We start from the raw sequence: 20,556 nt of genomic DNA, 5'->3' as shown, positions 1-20,556 counted from the left end.
CTCCATGCTTTCACTGCTGGGGGCCAGGGTTTAATCCCTGATCAGGGAACTAAGATCCCACAAGCCACGCAGCGCCGCCAAAAAAAAAAAGAAAGTAATAGCAATACCTATACCTTAATTTGGAAAAAAGGGAAAGTTTAACAAAGGTGCTTTGAATTGAGATACATTGAGATTGTGCTTTCTTTTACTGTTTTAGAGAAAATTTTTCAGTGATGTAACCACATAACTGCTTCCTGCAATCTAAAAAAACTTATGGACTCAGGCAACCTAACAAACACATCCATGAAAGGTAGTAAGCATTAAATTCTATTTAGACTCAAGGACTTACAGACAGTTAAAGATGAATGAGACCTCAGAGAGCATCTAGTCACCCCCTTTCTCTCCTGCAGTGACTGTGAATCTCCTTGAGACCAAGGACAAGGTCCCATTCTTGACTCCATAAAGCCTAGCCCAAACCCTTATCAGTAGCAGGTGTTCTGTAAATACTTGAATGAGAACACTTGAGGCCCAAAGAGATGACTGATTCTTATAACTCCATACAGCAAGTCTGTTGTGGAGCCGGACTCAGACGGGCGTCTCCTGACCCTTGCTCACTGGTCTAGCTTGTCCATCTTGAATCACTGCAGCACCACCTTTGCACTCATCTGTCCACCTGAATTTAAAACCAGCTGTGGGCCGTGTGTGTGTGTGTGTGTGTGTCTGTATTCTGAATTCCGCTTTTTTCATTTAATAATATTTTATATTTTCAGGTGTATTGGTTCTCTATTGCTGCTGTAACAAATTACCACAAGTTTAGCAGTTTAAACAACACAAGTGTACTGTTATCTTACAGATCTGTGGATTAGAAGTCCAACACGGGTCCCACTGGGCTAAAATCAAGGTGTCGGCAGGACTGTGATCCTTTCTAGAGGCTCTGTGGGAAAATGTGTTTCTTTGCCCTTTCCAGCTTCTAGAGTCTACTCACATTCCTTGGCTCATGGCCCTTTCTTCCATCTTCAAAGCCAGCAATGTTGCATTTCTCTGTACCTTTCTTTAATCACATCTTCCTTGACTGTCACTCTTCTGCCTCCCTCTTCCACTTTTAAGGACTCTTGTGACTACATTGGGCATACCTGGATAATTCCTAGCTTAAGGTGAGTAACCTTAATTCCATCTGCAACCTTAATTCCCTTTTGTCATGTTATCTAACATATTTTTATGTTCTGGGGATTAGGACATGGACATCTTGGTGGGGGGCATTATTCTGTCTGCTACATCAATTACCAACATAGCTGACCTACTTAACATCTATTGACTAAAGAATTTGTTGTTTGCATAATCTGTCGGTTAATGAATTCTCTTTTAATCATGGGCTCTGAGTATGGTCCTTCCATCACTTATGGTCCAACATCCCCTTTCATAACAAATACTTTGTAATGATCCCTTTACTCTGCTGAAACAAAATTCATAGATAATATAACATCTATATGCATAACAAAAAAAAACTAACATCCAAATAGTCATGTAAAAGAGAAATAAAAGAGAAGTAATTTATAACACAAAACACTATCAGTTCCAATATGTAATTGCTCAGGCATAGCTCCCTTAGAAGACATAATGATGCAATAAGAATCTTGCAAGTACACATAGAATCACTGTGATTGCAATAGCTGTAGATACTGGCTGATACAGGTATGCTGATGACTCAACTTGTTGTTGTTGGTCATCTAATTTCACAAAATGTGAACATTTAGGAAGGTTCTGAATAACATGAAGTTTAGCTTCACTTGATTTACATGATAGTTGCATTCCTGGAAAATTCAGTAATATTTAAGCTGTGTAAAAAATGCATTGCATTTATATGTGAAATGGAATTAGGCTCCAGGTTCAGATAATCAAAGTTTTTTTACCTACATGAAGACTGGGAGGATATATAAAGTTGTGTAGGATGTGGGGCCGTTGACCATTGCACTGACCCATGAATTGCAGAACATCTAGTATCTAACGCCAGGCCTAACCCTACCCAATGAGTGCTGGCAGTGCTTGCTAATCATTGTGACAACCAAGCCAAAACATAACAAAACAAAACATCACACTTGTAAATTTCCCAGGCGAGAGGTGACATCATCCTTGATGAGAAACACTGGTTGATGGGGTCAGCATTGTTGTTACCAGTGATTTTCATTGGGAGAGATGATAATAATAAAGTTGACATTTGTTGAGTGCTAATTATGTGCCATCCACTGTTCTAAATAAATATTTAATCTATTTAAACTCATTTAATCCTCACAACAACCCTGCTAGGTAGGGTCTATTATTATTCCCAATTTACAGATAGGGAACTTGAAACTTACTAAGTTTAGGCAACTCATTCAAGAAAACCTAGCAAGGGAATTCCCTGGTGGTCCAGTGGTTAGGACTCTGTGCTTTCACTGCTGAGGGCCTGAGTTCAATCCCTGGTTGGGGAACTAAGATCCCACAAGCCACGCTATGTGGCCGGGAAGGAAATAAAAAAAAAAAAGAGAGAGAAAGAAAAAAAGAAAAGAAAACCTAGCTAGTAAGTAAAGAAATCGGAACTCAAACCTGGGCAGTCTGATGCCAGAGCCTGTGTGAGTAACCATTGCACCCCACTGCTTTACGTCAGAAGCTGGTCAGTCTTGAATCACTTCTGCCCAAATAATAGTGATTCCATTATAATTTATCAGCGTGTCCTAAACTAATCTGACTAAGCCTGCTGCTGGGGAAATTGATCAAGATATTTGACTCCCTTTCTAGCTGTCCTGCCCCATTTCTCACTTATACATACACACACACGGCAGTCACATTTTTTTTTCTTTCCCTGTGGCTCACTGGAAGGAATGATGATATCAAAGCTACTGCAGATCTCTGAGCAATGGTAGTGAGGACTGGAGAAAATGAGTCAGGAGCCATTCATTGGAAAGATCATTGTGTGTGTGTGTGTGTGTGTGTGTGTGTGTGTACTGTATTTTCACTACAGATGTAGTAACTTAGTTACAGTTGCTTGGTAACTATTCACCGTTATACATAATTTTAAAAAATTGAAACTGGTTCTGGTAAAAGTCTACACGGCTTTTTCCACCGCTTTTACAATCTCTAGTTCTCACTACTGTTATGGGAAAACAAAAAGCTAGTAGCTCCATGCTTTACCTTTCCCCTTAACTCCTCTTTTGGGTTTGGCAGCCACTCCTAACACTCTTTATGCCAAATTTTGCAAGTTCAGACATTTGAATGCATGGCATGGAATTGCTTCACAGTAGCTTTTTAGATTGCTAATTTTAGATATTTGCTGGCAAAACTGTAACACTGCTAACACTGCAAAACTGTAACACTCCTTCACTGAAGGAGAAGAATTAAATACATTTTGTATTTGGGGTGGTCAACATCCTACAACACTGAATTTGAATGTAGTAGTACCCCTAGTCTGAGAGATGGGCCCAGTGGAATCCCAGGACTTTAGGCCTGAGGTGCCAGTAGAGCCCCACTCCTCAGCTAGAGTGCGTGGCTGCCCCGTGACAAATCCCCAAGGTGTACTTGCTCTGGGACCTTGGGTAGGTTACTCAAACTCTTCAAGACTCACTTTTCTCATCTGTGGGTGGAAATAGTACTAGTCTCTAACTCAGTGTTGTTGTGGGGGGTGAAATGAGATGATGGGTGTACAACAGCCAGGCCCGTGGGTACCTAAGCAAGTAGTAACGTGGGACAGTAACGTGGGACAGTAACTTAATATCATGAGTGCTCCAAGGTCACCAGACCTTTAAAGGTGAGATGCAAATATTCAGGGGGTGTCATTAGTGGTCAGAGGTTATGAATTACATATTTGGTCACCCATGCAGTCCCTGAAAAACATTTTATTAATTTTTCAACTTTAAAAATCAGGAGATTTCATACAACAACCTGAATTTCTGGCTTCTCTTGAAAATGTGGGAATGTCTGAAAATCTCCTGCCATCTTTCCTACCTGGTAGCAATAAACCTGAACTGAGATGGGGTTGTACCCCCAGGCACTCTCTCTTCATTTGTCATCTGCCAGCTCCAAGGCATTTGAGTTAGCTGCTACCTGTTATGCAGACAGTCTTAACCAGTGCGTGTACCTAGAAACAGTAATAACCATTGTGTGTCCAGCCCTTCCCACATAGAGGAGCTGGGAAGCAAGAGCCCAGTAAAGTAAAGTTACTGAAGGTCACATCATCTAAGAACTCCTGTAACTGAACTGGAGCATCAGTAATCTTACTAGTATTAGCAGCTTTAGGCCCATTCTTGAGAAACATTTCAAGCTAGTGGACAAGAATCTATTTACATGCCCGTCACATTGGGGTATTTAGCTGGAAATTCAAAAGGAAGTTCTCGAATCAGGAGAATGGCTCTGGTCAAATAGCATTTATATGGCCTGTCTTTTTCCCTTTTCTAATACATCTAGACAAAGCCTAGTTTTGAAATACTCCAGGATGCCTCATTGATTTTGATGGGGGAGGGGAGAGTGGGAAAATAGGAAATTCTCAAAATACTCTTAAAACATGATTGATAGACGTCCTTGATGTAACTAAACACTTCTGCCATAGAGTGTGAAATGAGAGAAGTGGCAGTAAGCAAGGGGCAATTTGGGGCACTTTGGCACTTTATTCTCCTCATGAGTACCTGCCACAAGGCCCTGCAAGTAAATAAGTAAATATGCAACCAGGTCAAATAATCCTTTTTGCTATGGCAAAAGAAGCTGCAAGGTAAGTACCCATGGCCCCCCACTGCCCCCCTGACTGATACCTCTAGATCCCTTCTTTTTAGGAATTCTGAGGAAATGTGGCTGATGGCAGCTTGCACCCCTCTTGCTGAAGGGTATTGTGAGTTAAAACAATGGGGATTGGGTCCCCTTCCTCAGAGCTGGCCATCCTTGCATTAGTGGATTCATAGCAAAGAAGAAGGTGGCCTTATGGTTTGTTTTTCTGAAATCCATCTGACCCTACCTGACTCCCCTTCAGACTTGATCCAGGTGCTTGGTTGGGACTGTGATCTGAGTTACAGGATTTTAAAAAGTGACTGTGCTTGGCTTTGCCCTGTTAGGGCTCCAGTATTCTGGGGAGGCCCCTTTGGCTGTAAATACTTCAGAAAAACTGAACATGAGGAACATAGAGACAAATTAGATAAATCTGAAAAACCCCTCTTTATATAGTGGCCTCCCAGTTAGCAAGCAAACTGACCTCCCCCACAAAGCATATTTCAGAGGTCAGACTGAGCTCAGGTAGAAATAAGTAAGCTCAACTGAACGGCAAGTTCTTAAATCTAAGATTGAAATGTGTGGCAGGATGTCCAGGAAGCACCTGGCATGAATTAGTTTCTTTGATCCTCACAATCACCTTAAGAGGTAGGAACTATTACTATCCCCCTATTTTGAGTAATGAAACTGAGGGACAGAGAATAAGGTAACTTGCCCAGTCCCAGAGCTAGTAGATGGCAGAGGTAGGGGATGAGCCCAGGCAGCCCCACTGCAGGGTCCGCACTGTGACAGTGAGATGAATTTCTGGCAATCACAGGTTGCTGACCTCTCTCGGGCAGGCCTCACAGTGACAGGCTGGTGCACTTGTTTATTGTGGCATAGCCATTTTGCATCATGACACAGCATAATGCCATAAGCCCACAGGGACTTCATCTTACCTTTGATTACCTGAATTAGGTCTAAGAAAACTGCTAGCCAACAGTGACAGAATACTTAAATCACTTCAATGCCTTAAAAAGTGATTACATTTAATTCTCTTTGCTTTTGAATTTAGGTTCAACCAAATCTCCACTCTTAGCTGCACATTAAATGAATGTGGTCACTGCCTCCCTTTTCATCTTCTCAAATCATGGCTCTGGACCCAGAGTTAATAGCCCTTTCTTCAGTTCAAGCAATTCAAGCAGCAGATGGGGGCATCCTGGCAAATAAGGACATTTCTTCAGGGCATAACGCTGTCCTTGGTGTCCCTGATGGCCCTCTGTTGGTAGGATAGGTTCTGTGGGTTGTGTTTCCAGTAATGGCGGTGGACTTGTGCTGATCTGTCCCCAGCAGAACACCCCTGTGATGAGGGCTGGGATTTGTGAGATGCCTGGCCAAGGTGGGCCACATCTGTGGTTGTGGAAGAGTGAAGCTGCCTGGTGTAAGGAGGAATTTAGGTTGATTGGCACCAAACACAGAACTTTCTCCATGCATCTGTGTGTGGAGCATGTCCGTCCTGCTAGTCAGGTCTCTGCTGTACCACTTCTTCCGTTTTTTGCTTATGTATCAGTTAACCTTCAAATTAGAAATCCATCCTGTTTTAGTCTTTAAAGCCTTGATATAATTTGACTTTAGTTGGGAAAACAAATAAACCAACAAAGAACACAATCAGACAACTTGTGAGGCTCCTCCCCTCCTATAAGCTGTGGTGATCAGATATAGCTGTTACGAGTGTGGGTCCTTGGATCAGGCTGCCTGAGTTTGGATCCTGGCTCTGTAACTTACCAGTTGTATAACCTTAAGCTCTGAGTGTCTCAGTTTCTTCATCTGTAAAACAGGAATAATAATAAGTGAGAGGATTAGGGTGCCTCATAAGACCTCAGTAATTATTATCTCTATTTCCCATCTTCCTCAGGTCGTTCAGTGTTGTCTGTGACAAAGTTAAGTTATTTATTTTGGTAACAAAAAGTTAATTGTATTGTTTTGGGTCTCCCTCTTTTTGCCTCTTGCACTGCTGTATGACAACTCTCTCATACCAAATGGCCTCTTCCTGTGATTAATATTTCAAATCTATAACTAGTCAAATAAACAGATACAAAAAATAAATAAAGCGGTAGTACTTAGTCTAACCACACCCAAGTGAGGGCAGATGCTTGGCTGTTGCCATGGTGATGCACAGTATTTTGTAAAACACTTGGCCTGGGGGACAGGTGATGAGTCATACTCATGGCTGGGTGGGGAGAGGGCAACTGCTTTCAATTAAAACCGCCAGCCAGACCAATAGCTGAGTTGGGAGACTCCCGTGTTTCCTGCAGTAAATCAGAGACATCTCAGGTCTGGGGGTTTGGTTGTACACATGGTTCATTCGTCGTGTGAACATTTTCTCCTCTTTTCTTCCTCTGGGTAGAGGGAACTATAGATACCCTTTTGCTCTTCCACGTATATCAAGAAACTGCAAACTTAGTTCTGATAAAAATAAGGTCTGTTTTCCTGTGCAGTCCTGACAAAACTAAACCTAGAAAAGGCTTTTTTTGTGAGCTGCTTCTTCGCTCATTCCCTGTCTCTTCACACATACTCATTGTCCATAAGTAAGGCATGCTGAAATGTGTTATTCAGCATTTTCTTTTTAGTAGGAGTTAAGCACACGGGAAGACATTTTTCAGACAGAAGTGTTTGAACAACTACAGGCATTGTAATTTCAGGATGGAAAATCTGTACCAGATATGACTCCTCTGGAATTTACTATCTGGCTGAAGTCAGTAAATCAGCATCAAGCAAGCTGAGAAGCAGAGTGACATGCTATCCCCTGATTAGGATGTGCCATGGGTCTCAAGTGGTTAGTCTTGATTAATATTGCTCAATTGTCATTGATCATCCATAGCATATTGGGCAGGAGCAGAATTTACATATGCCCTCTAGGTCTTACTGAGCTGTCATCATGCCCAAGGTACCAGGCTAGGCCATGAGCAGAGATGTAACCACTCTAAAACACAGCTCTTACCTTCTGAGAGTTTCTAATCTAGGTGAGAGAAGACAAAAAAAGCAGGAAAAAATAATTAGCAATAATATGATGCACGAGGTAATATAAAATGAATAGTATCAGCAATGGGTGACACATGTGTGGAAGAGAGAGAAATCACCATGGGTTGCGGTCAAGGCAGGTGGGATTTGAGATGAACCTTGAAGGATGGGTAGAGAATGGGGAGAGGGCACTCAGGAATGGGAAAAACAAGAGCAACATGCAAAAGTCGGGTCTCAGCACTGGAACTTGGTCTAAGAAGGGATGTTAGCACAGGCCTAAGGAGGGTCAGAAACTGAGGACAAGACAAGGCATAGGTGTGGGGTGTTATTAGCCTATAGTGGGGGGGTGGGCGGTCAGCAGCACAGAGCCTAAAGATTGTGGAGCCAAACAAAACCAGGAGAGACATGTAGAATCCAAAGGAGGCTATTTAAAAATTTGTGAGTTATGGCCTTGCCAAGAAAGGAAAAGATGAGAAGAATACAGAATTTGGTCAACTCAAATCATGCAATAAAGCACAAAAGTTTACAATGTAATTCCATTAGGATCAGAAGATCTGATGATATTACAATGACTTGAGAGCCAAATGGAAGGTCTCATTAATAGAAAAAAAATTAAAAGTAAAAGCAAAATATACTAAATCTACAAAGTCAATTTTAAATTACTTAAGGGCATTTAATTAATTTGTGAAGGCACACCTTAAAAGTGATTGTTGAATTTTGCTTGATTAATAACTAGAATATGAAGATTTATACTAGAAATACTAGGCTTTAAATTTTAACTTTAATAAACCAAATGTTAATCTTAAAAATCAAAGCATCTGCAAATAATTTTTTCTGTGTACAACTGGACACCAACAACCTGATCTTGGTGTGGGGCAGGTTTCAGTAGCAGACCTTCTGGGGAGGAAGACCGTGGCTGCTGCTGAAGAACAGGGATGGCTGCAGGCCCAGCACAGCGTGGCGGTGTCCATGGTAGGCCAAAGGTGGTTCAGGCGGGCAGGTGGTGAGCACCAGAAGAGGGCTGTCAACCATTGGGATTGAGGTTTGGGGAGGGACTTTAGTCCCTGGAAGCATGGAAAGGAACAAAATACAATGACAGCATAGGATCCCGGGCAGGAAATGGAGTCAGCTGTCAGACATTCTAAGTGGCAAAAGGTCTTCTCCCACAAGGTAATTGAGCACAGGGAAAAAGAGAACTTCTTATAAGGAAGAACATGTGGAAATCTAACTAAATATTTTGCTTTTGCTTTGTATCTAATGAAACCCTATGTAACCATGAATAGAACTGGTACTGGTCTCTTTGTTATACTGGACATTAATTATCATTAATCTGTACCTTTAAGTAGAATTCAGTGTGCACTGAGATCGGGCCAAAATTCAGAGGCTTGATGTAAAGCACATTAGAACAGGAGAGCTTTTAAAAAATAATACTGATTTAGGTCCCACTGCTGACCAATCGAATCAGAATCCCTGGGGTGGGGACCTGGCATCACTGTTTTTTTAAAAAGCTCCCCCCACGATTTTATGCACATCCAGGGCTGATTTTTTGAACCACCAGTGTGATGGAAACCATGTTCTGAACTGGAAGCTGAAAGACTAGTTTTAGAGTCCCTGGTCTGAAATAGCTCACTGTGTATCCTTAGGGAAGTCATTTTAACTCTCTGGTTATCTGTTTACTTCACTAAATAAGATTGGCCCCTAACTAGTTCCAACATCCTGTGATTCACTGAGGAGAAACTGCCTTCTTCATTAGCTCAGATACTGACCTGTCCACAACCACAACCCAATGGCCCACTCATTCTGGAAGAGCTTCACACTGGAAAGAAGATGCTTGCAGTCACTCCAGAGGCAGGCAGGGCTGGTCAGGAAAACAAATGAGAAAAGAAACAAATAATAGGAACAACAAAAGCAGACTCACCTTCCCTTGGCTTGCCTGCATCCTTGTTTCTAAAGTAAACTTGAACAGGCAAAGAATAATTAACTCTCAGGAGGCTTATGTCTTGTGTTAATTTTCTGTTGTTGCTGTAACAAATTACCACAAATTTAGCAGTTTAAACAACACAGATGCATTATCTTACAGTTCTCTAGAAGTTTGACATGGTTTCACAGGGCTAAAATCCAGGTGTCCACAGGCTGCATTCCTTTCTAGAGGCTCTAAGGGAAGACTTGTTTCCTTCCTCATTTGGGTTGTTGGCAGAATTAGTTCCTTGCTGTTGTAGGACTGTGATCCCTGAATCCTTGCTGGCTGTCAGCTGAGGACTATTCTGGAGACAACCCGCATTCCTTGACTCATGCCCCCTTTCCTCCCTCTTCAAAGTCAGCAATGGTAGGTTGAGTCCCCCTTACCCTTCCAATCTCTCCTTCTCCCCTTTCTTCTCTCTAATCTAGCCAGGAAAGTTTCTCAGGACTAGTGTGATAACATGGAACCCATGCAGATAATCCAGGATAATCTCCCTATTTTAAGGTCCTTAACTATAATCACATCTTCAGAGTCTCTTTTGCCATGTAAAATGACATATTCACAGGTTCCAAGGATTGGGATGAGGACGGCGGGGGTGGGGCGGTGGGAGAGCATGGGGCGAATAAGGCATTTTTCTGCCCACACTATGCCTCTAGGTGAAGATTTTTTAAAAAGATAGGAAACAGGAGTGGGAGTTTGAGGTATGGGGTGGGTCTGAGTTTTATTTTCAGAATCACTGCCTACTGATCCTGGAGGGGATGAAAATATTTATCTGATATAAATGGTTTCCCAGAGTAGGTAGAAGGGAATCCCAGACACTGAGAATGATAGGTCTTGTCTTTCTTTTTAGTTCAGGCATAAGGAAATAGCATGTCCAATTCTATTAGTGTACATTCTTTGAGAGCAGGCATCAGGGGCTAAAAACACCCTACCTTCTGGGCAGAGCTTTTCATCCCTGTCCCATGGAATTCTCTGCTTTTCTAGGGATCCTTTTTAGAAAGAAGGTCTGACCCTGTTGGTTATGCTTAATTTGCTTCCAGTTCATCTTCTTTAGCACTAACAACATCAAGAAATGGAATTTGGGGCATTGACAAAATGAATGAAAGAAGCTTCAAAAAAGATGAAAATAATTTCTGTTTTTCAGATCCTCCATATATTTAGGATCTGAACTCCAGGTTAGATGGCTTTGAACTCTTAATACAGGAATGGCGAGGATCTATTTGTTCAATAAGTATTTATTGGGTGCCCACTGAATACAAGACACAACAAGTCGAAAGATCTCTGAGAGGAAGAGGCAGGGCAGTGTTCTAATCAAAACAGGCATGGAGCCAACTCTGTGTTCTTGTGAAAGGACTGGCCTTGTTGACTTGCAGTGTGTGCACCTCCCACAATTGTTTAATGGAAGAGAGGACTCTGAGTCTCCCCGGAGTTATGTCCCTTAATTATATAGTCAATTAATTATTCAAAAGATTGTTTCCACTTTATAGCAGGAGGAAAAAAGATACAGTCTTTTGACTTTTTCTTAGCTTTCTTAGGAACATTTTTTCCTGGCACACTCTGGCAGAGAAAGGAAACAGGTTTGTTTTGAAGAGGATGGAAATATTGCATTCCAGTGCTTTCTACTCTGGTGGTTGATTCTGATAAGCGGAATTTGGAAAATGTTGCTGGAAAAAAATGATTTTTCCTGATCTTCCATTGAAATGTTGTGCATGACTTTCTCTACGTTAATTTAATAGTGTCTTTGATTTGAAGGATTTCAGTTCTGGATACTGCAGTGTGCCAGAGTGGGAAAAGCACAGACGAAGAGAGACAAACGGGCCTAGATCGAAACCAGCCCTGCCACTCCTGGGTTATATCTTATTTTGTGGGTCACTTAATCTCTCTAAGATTTTGATTTCCCTGTGAGGGAAATGAGATAACATCCACCTGTATTAGCCAGGGTTCTTAGTTTATAACAACAGAAACCAACTACACATTTAATTGCACACTTAAGCAGATAAGGATTTATTAAAACGGTATTGGATAACTCATGGAGTCTCGAGAAAGGAAAATGCATAGGAACAGAAGGGGCCAGGCAGCTGCCAGGACTACAGGGGAAGTATGTTACAAATACTTCTCCTCCACAGGCGGAGACAGCAGTGTCCTGAAGCTAGACACTGATGCTGCTGACACTGGACACTGGATGTTATATGGTACCTTTGCCCTCTCTGCTTATGGAAACTCAGGATTGCTGCCCCCCTGCCCCGCCACCGAGTCAGTGGATTCTCTGCAGTCTCTAACTAGTGTCACTAACTTCCAATTCAATGTTTGGGGCAAGGTGTGTCTGCTTGGAGAACTTAGGTCATCTGCTATTCTCTAGCAGTGAAGGAATCTGGGAAAGCAAGTATGTAGTGTTTCAGCTTTCAGTAGAGAGAGGTGGGCTCTCCCCATTCGCCCAAACTCGGAAGACTGGAAAATTTCCAAACACATGAAGAGCATCCATATGCCAGGTAACCCAAAAAACCCCCACAAAAAACCAAAAAACACCCCCTACTGGAGTCCATTCCATTGGTAGCCCAACAGTGACCTACCTCCTTTTCCCTATATTTATACTTACAAAAGAAAAAATTTCTCCCACTCAACCTAATGCAACTATAATTTGTATAATTTAAAATGCTTTCACTTTTCCCCCAAGGGGCATACAAAAGTCTCATTTGTTCATCTCCATATTCAAGATCTGTAGGTGGTGTCCATTCCTTCTTCAGGTCTAGCATGATCCCATCTCAATGTTCTGTAATATTGTAGACTGAGTTGTAAAGTTATTCATAACCAATATACCCTATGTAAGAGAGAGAAAGAGAAAATTAGTTTAAATATATATTTACATATATATCATTGCAAGAAAGAAACTATGGATAAATGCTATATTCCATGCTACTGCATCAGGTCACAAGGCCAAAGTAAGTATTTGACTTCCCTCCTCATTCCCCCATTCCACATCCTTTTATCTTGGCAGACTGATGTTCTTTATACAGTGTTGGTGTGAACCAAACCTCCACTCCTGGGGATCCAAGCCCTTGGCAATCCTATCTGTATCTTTTCATTCTGGTCATTGGACATCATGGCAGTACTAGGAGTTACCCCAAGGATCTCCTGCATCCAGCCATCCTCTTCCCAGCCTTATTATATGGCAGCATCCCAATTTCCTCTTAATATTCAGGGTCAACCATCTCTAACAACTCCGTAACAAGCAGAAAGCCGTTTCACCAGTGGCATCAGGAGTCTGACCTTGTAGTTGGCTCTTCAGGGCATGTTGAGATCTGCTCTGGTCAAAGGCTCAGGACAATGAATGTCGGTGTGGGTCAACTGATAGGAGATGAACTGGCTTCCCCTTGTGCAGTGATGGCAGAATCATTAGGGGAGGCTGTAACAGTCTCATTGGACAAGGAGGGAGTGGTGGCTTTGGTTGCTTAGGAAGACTCAGTGAGAGTGAGATTTTTGAGTGCTCTGAGTAGGCCAAATGATACCATATTTCCCAATTCCAGTACAGATATACCTTGGAGATATTGTGGGCTCAGTTTCAGACCACCGTAATAAAGCAAATATCGCAGTAAACTGAGTCACACAAATTTTTTGGTTTCCAGTGCATATAAAAGTTACGTTTACACTATACTGTAACGTGTGCAATAGCATTATGTCTAAAAAAACAATGTATATACCTTAATTAAAAAATACTTTATTGCTAAAAACTGCTAACTATCATCTGACAATGCAGGGTTGCCACAAACCTTCAATTTGTAAAAAATGCAGTATCTGTGAAGTGCAATAAAGTGAAGTGCAATAGAACGAGGTATGCCTGTACTTGGGGTTAAATTCTTTATGCTCAGTGCCCTGAATCTCACACAAAAGGTCTTGCAAGGCTATGAATTGAACATATAATTTGGTGACCCACAGAATCAAACTTTGTGATGTTTTTTGACTATCTCAGTCTTGTGGCCGTAAAAGATAAGAGTTTTATATTTATTTTTTAAGCATTTAAAAAAATTGTGGTAAAATACAGATGAGAGCTTTATTTTTTGAGTTATATAGTTTTGGATTTCAGTCTATGTTGTGCAGGTAAAATGTAGGAATTTGTGCTTATTATTGTCTTTGTTCTGTCCAGTAATATTAGAAGAAACCACTCTACTACACAGTCCTTGGAATGGAATTCCCTATACTGTTCCTATTGGTCTATGATTGTTTTGGCTGTCATATCTTCCCTGCTTTGGTTCTTTATGCCACGTGACCACAGGTAAGCAATTAATTAGCAGAGATTCATCATAGTTCCTGCTTCTCTGGGTCACTAGCTTCTGATTCATGTCTGGATCTGTCTGTCTGATAGGTGGCCCAGGTCTCCTGCTAACTTCCTAGTTGTAAGGGAGTCTTAGAAAATGAGTACCTGGCTTTCCAGCCTTTTAGAGGGAGCCAGACTGCGTCCCACAAGACTCCTAAGATAGAGAATTCCTCAAACACATGCAGGGAGTTCAGATGCTGGGCAGCCTGAAACCTGTCCAGGGTTTACTGCAATTCCTTATGAGGTTGTTAGGGAGATTAAAAAAGATGATATATATAAAGCATCTAACATAGTACCTGGTATGTATTACATCTCAATCAATGTTATTTCCTAGCATCTCTCTGGTTAATAAAATTAATAGGACTGTGAAAATATAGTTAGACTCAAGCATTGAAACTATGATGTATGATTTATATCAAAGTTTAATAGGCAGGCTAGGAAAGGTTATATTAAGGCATTGTCTTCTGATACTTAGAAAACTTCTATTTTTGGTATAAATATTGACATTTTAATTGAGGAAAAGTGTGAATATACTAGTCCCTCAGCATCCATGGGGGGATTGGTTCCAGGACCCTCAGCGATACCAAAATTTGCAGATGTTCAAGTTCTGGTATAAAATGGCATAGTACAGTCGGCCGTCCTCATCCAAGGATGCGGAAACTGCGGATACCAGAGGGCCAACTGTATTCAACTTTTTCCCTAAAAAGTTCTTTAATAAAATCAGTTCACCTATTTTTATCTGGTTCTTGTTATTATAAAGAAGATTAAAAATTAAACAAGATTGAGTCCATCTTCATCCATAGAAAGTTGTTTAGACTGGACATAGATTCTGTATTGCATTGATTTCTCACTGGACAGGAACTTGTTCCTGCTTGCTGTTCCATCTGGGTGTCTGAGTTGGTTTTGCATGTTTGGTTTAAATTTATGAATATGTATGAAAGGATTAGTAAAAATGAGAAAATACTGTTTTGACCTCCTAGCCAAATCTGAAATCAGAATGAAATTGTTCATGAATTTTCTAGTCACAAGCTGCATTGAAATTAGAGGCCCCAGAGGCATATTTATTGGCTTGGAAATATTATCTTCATCTGTTGGCTTCTGTAAGCAGCAAAAGAATGTCACCACTGAAGATTTACTCTGCATGACTTGTGAATCCATGCATTAATTCATTCATCAAACATTTATTGAGCTCCTAGTACATATTGGATATTTTGTAGACTCTGAAAACACATGAAAAGACTTGGTCCCTGAACTTAAGGAGTTCACAGTCTAAAAGGTAAGGTAGATGTTTAAAGTAAGTAGTTGTAGTGTAGTATGATGGTCCATGTATGTACAAGAAAAGTGGTGGCTCAAAGGAGAAAATGGTTAACTAGAGTTGGGGCAGGGTGGGGGATGTGGATTTGCAGAGGAAGAGGGACTTGAACTGAATCTTGAAGAATAACATAAGGGTGCCCTGGGAGAAGGGGAGAGGGCATTTCAGATAGAGGCATGGCATGTGCACAAGCTTGAAGGCATGAAGTTGCCTGATGCTTTGGGGAACTGCAGGTAGTTTGGAGCATAGAGTGAGAGAGGGAATGGCAGGGGATGAGATTGGAGGGGTAGGCTGAAGCCAGACCTTGGCGGGCCTTTGATGCCATGCTGAGGAATGTACACTTCATCCTAAAAGTACTGGAGAGCCATTGACATGATTTAAATGGGGCAGGTTTGAATTTAGAACAGTGACCCTGAAAGGCAACTGTATGATCAATGGGAAGTGGAGATGAGGGTGGAACAGAGTGAAATTGGAGGCAGGGAGATTAACAAGGGCAGAGAATATTGCTACGGTCCTTGTGAGAGAAGCTAGCAATGTCCATCTTTGACTCTGTCTCCATTCAATACGATGAAGGTATTGGAGCTGTAAGCTACAATTCAGTTTCCTGCAGCAGGTGGCAGAGGCAGCTAGCTGACCACCAAAGATTTGTGTTCCCCTTCCATGGCCTAGGGCAGTTGTTGGGAAGCAGGTGCCCAGCCAGGAGCTACGTTAGCAAGTCCCTGACCTTGCGTCTTGGTGGGGACATGTGACTGGTACTCACAGAGGAATGTAAGTGGAAGGGAAGGTATTTACTTCAGGGCCAAGGCACTTAAATATCAGATGTGGGCTCCTTCATACTCTCTGTTTTCCCTCTTTCCCTCCTCCCCCTTGTTGACTGAAGTCCCTGAGTTACCACTTGAAGGAGAGCTGCCAGGCCTGATTAGACTTTATTGTGCTGTTTGATGCAGCAGTTAACCTGCTCTGATACAGCCTCTCTTCTGTTGCCAGATTACAGAAATTTGTTATTAGACTTTGAGGACCTGCTGCTAACTTATTAAAGCTAACCGTAAATCAGTTCATCCAGTTATGGATTATTTTGACAGTGATACTATCCAAAGACCTACATAATTTGTGTCCTATTTATTGAAAGCTATTTTCATGATTTCTGGAGTTGGTGGTTGGTCCATTCTGTGTTCCACAGAGTGTCTCAGGTGACAACCAGAAGGAAGTTGAACCATAGCATCGTATGCTGCTTCTCTGAACTGTGTCTTGCCAGTTTGGCTAAGTTATACTGTGACTTGTTTTGAACACTGCTTCAAATTCTTTCCTTTTCATTTCCACAAATATTTTTTGGCAACTATCATGTGCCAGGCACAGTCATAAAGTTTTGCTTTGGGCCTAGAACTGTGCTAGATTGTTCTGGTGCAGTAATGAGCAAGTACTCCTGAAACTTAGTGAGTGCTGAGGCAGAGAATTGAGGAAACTTTTACAAAATGATATGATAAATGCTATGTTTGGGAAGAACAGGATGTCCTGAGAGCAGATAGAAGGAACACAAAACATGAATTTGGAAATTCAGGAAGGCTTCCTGGAGGAAGTGACATTTAAGCAGATATTTCAGGGTTGAATAGGAACTAGTCAGATGAAGAGTAGGAGATAGAGTGTTCTAGGAGAAGAAAGATAGAATGTGCAAAGGCCTAGAAGAGCGAGAGCATGAAAGGAGCTGAAAGAAAGTCTACACACCTTGAGAACAGAGTGCAGATTGGGAAGTGGTAAAGGCTAATGTTGGAAGAGGAAGCAGGGCCCCAGTGATGAAGGGAATTGTAGACCGTGTAAGGGCACTATCTTAGGTTGGGGTACCCTGAAAGCAGCAACTGAGGCAAGGGTTTGGGCAGAAGTAGTTTATTTGGAAGGTGGTTCCAGGAAGCATGGTGAAGCAATGAGGAAGTAAGACAGAGAAGGAAGAAAGCTTGTAAAGGCTGTATTAACCAGCAGGGTACTGCCCTGGACAGCTGAAGCTCAGTGCCACTGGAGACCCCTGAGAGACCGTGTAGGACATGCCTCTTAGTTGTCACATTGATGTGAGGAAGGAGGCACATTTATCCAGCACTCTTGTCCCTCGTCGGTTGGAGGTTGCTTCTGGGGACCTGCCCCAGCTTCTCAGAGAATGCCCTCAGGCAGGCTGAGAGGCACAAAGTCATTGCCTGTATGGGAGCGGTCTGTAGGTGATAACCAGGGTGGGCCAATAGGTTGTGAGCAGGGCACTAACAGCAACACCTAAGTGTCTAAACTTTGCCCTAAGAACAAATGGAATCAACTGCAGGGTTTTCAGGAATGCATTTTAGAAAGCTCACTTTGGCTGAATGGAGAGGGTTGATTGGAGTGGGGCAAAACTGAAGTAGACAGATGAGTTAAGAGTTACTTTAATAAAATTGCCCTTCTGCTTCAATAAGCCCAAGTGACTTTTTATTGTTTGAACCAAGAACCCCCAAAAGGTCAGCTTTTTATTTGTGGGGTGGGCTAGTATAGGGAAAATGATGAGTATAGGTTTTTTAAAAATTAGACTTTATTTTTTTAGAGCAGTTTTAGGTTCAGAGCAAAATTGAGCAGAAAGTACAGGGATTTCCCATATACCCCCTGCCTCTACCCACACATAGCCTTCTCCCCCTTTATTAACATCCCCCACCAGAGTGGTAAATTTGTTACAGTGATGAGCCTACATTGAGGCATCATTACCATCCAGAGTCCATAGTTTACATTACAGTTCACTGCTGGTGTCGTACATTCTATAGGTTTGGGAAAATTTATGATGACATGTATCTGCCATTATAGTGTCATTCAGACTAGTTTCACCACCATCTGTGCACCACCTGTTCATCCCTCCCTACCCCTTAGCCCCTGGCAACCACTGATCTTTTTACTGCCTTTTCTAGATATAGTTGGAATCATACTGTATGTAGCCTTTTCAGATTGCTTCTTTCACTTATATGCATTTAAGTTTCCTCTGTGTCTTTTCATGGCTTATAGGTCTTTTTAAAATAAATAGCTAAATAATATTTCATTGTTTGGATATACCACAGTTTATTTATACATACACCTACATCTTTGTTGCTTCCAAGTCTTGTCAGCTATGAATAAAGCTTCTATAAACATCCATGTGCAGGTTTTTATGTGGACATAAGTTTTTTCAACATGTTTGGGTAAATACCAGAGAGCATGATTGCTGAATTGTATATTAAGAGTATGCTTAGTTTTGTAAGAAACCTCCAAACTGTCTTCCAAAGTGGCTGTGCCAGTTTGTACTCCTACCAGCAATGAGTGAGAGTTCCAGTTGCCCTACATCCTTGTCAGCATTTGGTGTTAATCAGGGTTCTAGATTTTGGTCATTCTAGTGTCTATGTAGTGGTATCTCATTGTTGTTTTAATTTTCATTTCCCCAATGACATATGATGTGGAGCACCTTTTCACATGCTTATTTGCCATCTGTATATCTTCTTTGGAGAGATATCTACTAAAGTCTTTAGCTCATTTTTTAATGGGCTATTTTTTTTTCTTATTGTTGAGTTAAAGAGTTCTCTGAATATTTTGGATAACAAATATTCAGAGAACTCTTTAACTGCTCTTTATATGCTTTAACTACTCTTTATATGTCTTTTGCAGATATTTTTTCCCAGTCTGTGGCTTGTCTTTTCCTTCTCTTCTCGCAGAACAGAAATTTTTAGTTTTAATAAAACCTATCTTATCAATTCTTTTTTTCATGGATTGTGCCTTTGGTGTTATCTAAAAAGTCACCACTAAACTTAAGGTCATTAGATTTTCTCCCATGCTATATCCTAAGAGGTTAATAGTTTTGCATATTACGTTTAGGTCTGTGATCCATTTTGAGTTAATTTTTATGAAGGTGTTAAGATCTGTGTCTAGATTAATTTCTTTTGGCATGTGGATGTCCAGTTGTTCTAGCACCATTTGTTAAGAAAATCACCTTTGCTCCATTGTATTGCCTTTGCTCCTTTGTCAAAGATCAGTTGACTATATTTATGTGGGTCTATTTCTGAGCTCTCTTTACTGTTCCATTGAGCTATTTGTCTATTCTTTCACCAATACCACACTGTCTTGATTAGTGTAGCTTTACAGTAAGCCTTGAAATTGGGTAGTGTAAGTCATCCAGCTTTGTTCATCTCCTTCAATATTGTGTTGGCTATTATGTGTCTTTGCCTCTCCATATAAACTCTAGAATCTGTTTATATCCACAAAACAAATTTCTGGGATTTTAATTAGGATTGCATTGAATCTATAGATCAAGTTGGGAAGAACTGACATTTTTTCTTTCTTCTTTTTCTTGAAATATAGTTGCCTTACAATATTATATTAGTTTCAGGTGTACAACATAGTAATTTGATATTTGTATAGATTATACTACATACAAAGTTATTATAAAACATTGACTATATTCCCTGTGCTGTTCATTACATCCTTGTAAGTTATGTATTTTACACTTAGTAGTGTGTACCTCTTAATCCCCTTCACCTATTTTGCCCTTCCTGCCACCCTTCTCCTCTCTGGTAGTCACTAGTTTGCTCTCTGTATCCGTGAGTCTGTTTCTGTTTTACCTGTTCATTTGTTTCATTTTTTAGATTACATATATAAGTGAAAACATACAGTGTTTGTCTTTCTCTGTCTGACTTATTTCACTAAACACAATACCCTCCACATCTAGAAGAACTGACATCTTGACAATATTGAGTCTTCCTATCTGTGAATGTGGAATATTTCTCCATTTATTTAGTTCTTCTTTGATTTCTTTCATCAAAGTTTTGTAGTTTTCCTCATATAGATCTTATAAATATTTTGTTAGGTTTATATCTAAGTATTTCATTTTTTGGGGGGTGCTATTGTAAATGGTATTGTATTTTTAATTTCAAATTCCACTTGTTCATTGCTGGCATATAGGAAAGCAATCGACTTTTCTATATTAACCTTGTATCCTGCAACCTTGCTATAATCACTTATTAGTTCTAGGAGATAGTTTTTTTTTAACATCTTTATTGGATATTAATTCTAGGAGATTGTTTTTTTTAACATCTTTATTGGAGTATAATTGCTTTACAATGTTGTGTTAGTTTCTGCTGTATAACAAAGTGAATCAGCTATAGGTATACATATATCTCCATATCCCCTCCCTCTTGTGTCTCCCTCCCATGCTCCCTATCCCACCCCTTTAGGTGGGCACAAAGCACTGAGCTAATCTCCCTGTGCTGTGTAGCTGCTTCCCACTAGCTATCTATT

The 20,556-nt window shown here is 40.9% G+C and overlaps 1 pseudogene across 1 annotated transcript in view; it reads left to right on the top strand.

Annotated features, from left to right (window-relative positions):
* Positions 1 to 20,556, top strand: part of LOC309667443 (late cornified envelope protein 2A-like) — a 345,865-nt pseudogene that overhangs the window by 25,278 nt on the left and 300,031 nt on the right. Inside the window, exon 5 of the transcript XR_014268573.1 lies at positions 1,087 to 1,133. The product of XR_014268573.1 is annotated as a late cornified envelope protein 2A-like (transcript). The remainder of the gene's footprint in view (positions 1 to 1,086; positions 1,134 to 20,556) is intronic.

Source organism: Balaenoptera physalus (assembly GCF_965194825.1).
Source record: "Balaenoptera physalus genome assembly, chromosome: 1".
Classification (NCBI taxonomy): domain Eukaryota; kingdom Metazoa; phylum Chordata; class Mammalia; order Artiodactyla; family Balaenopteridae; genus Balaenoptera; species Balaenoptera physalus.
This window is presented reverse-complemented; position numbering and strand designations above follow the sequence as displayed.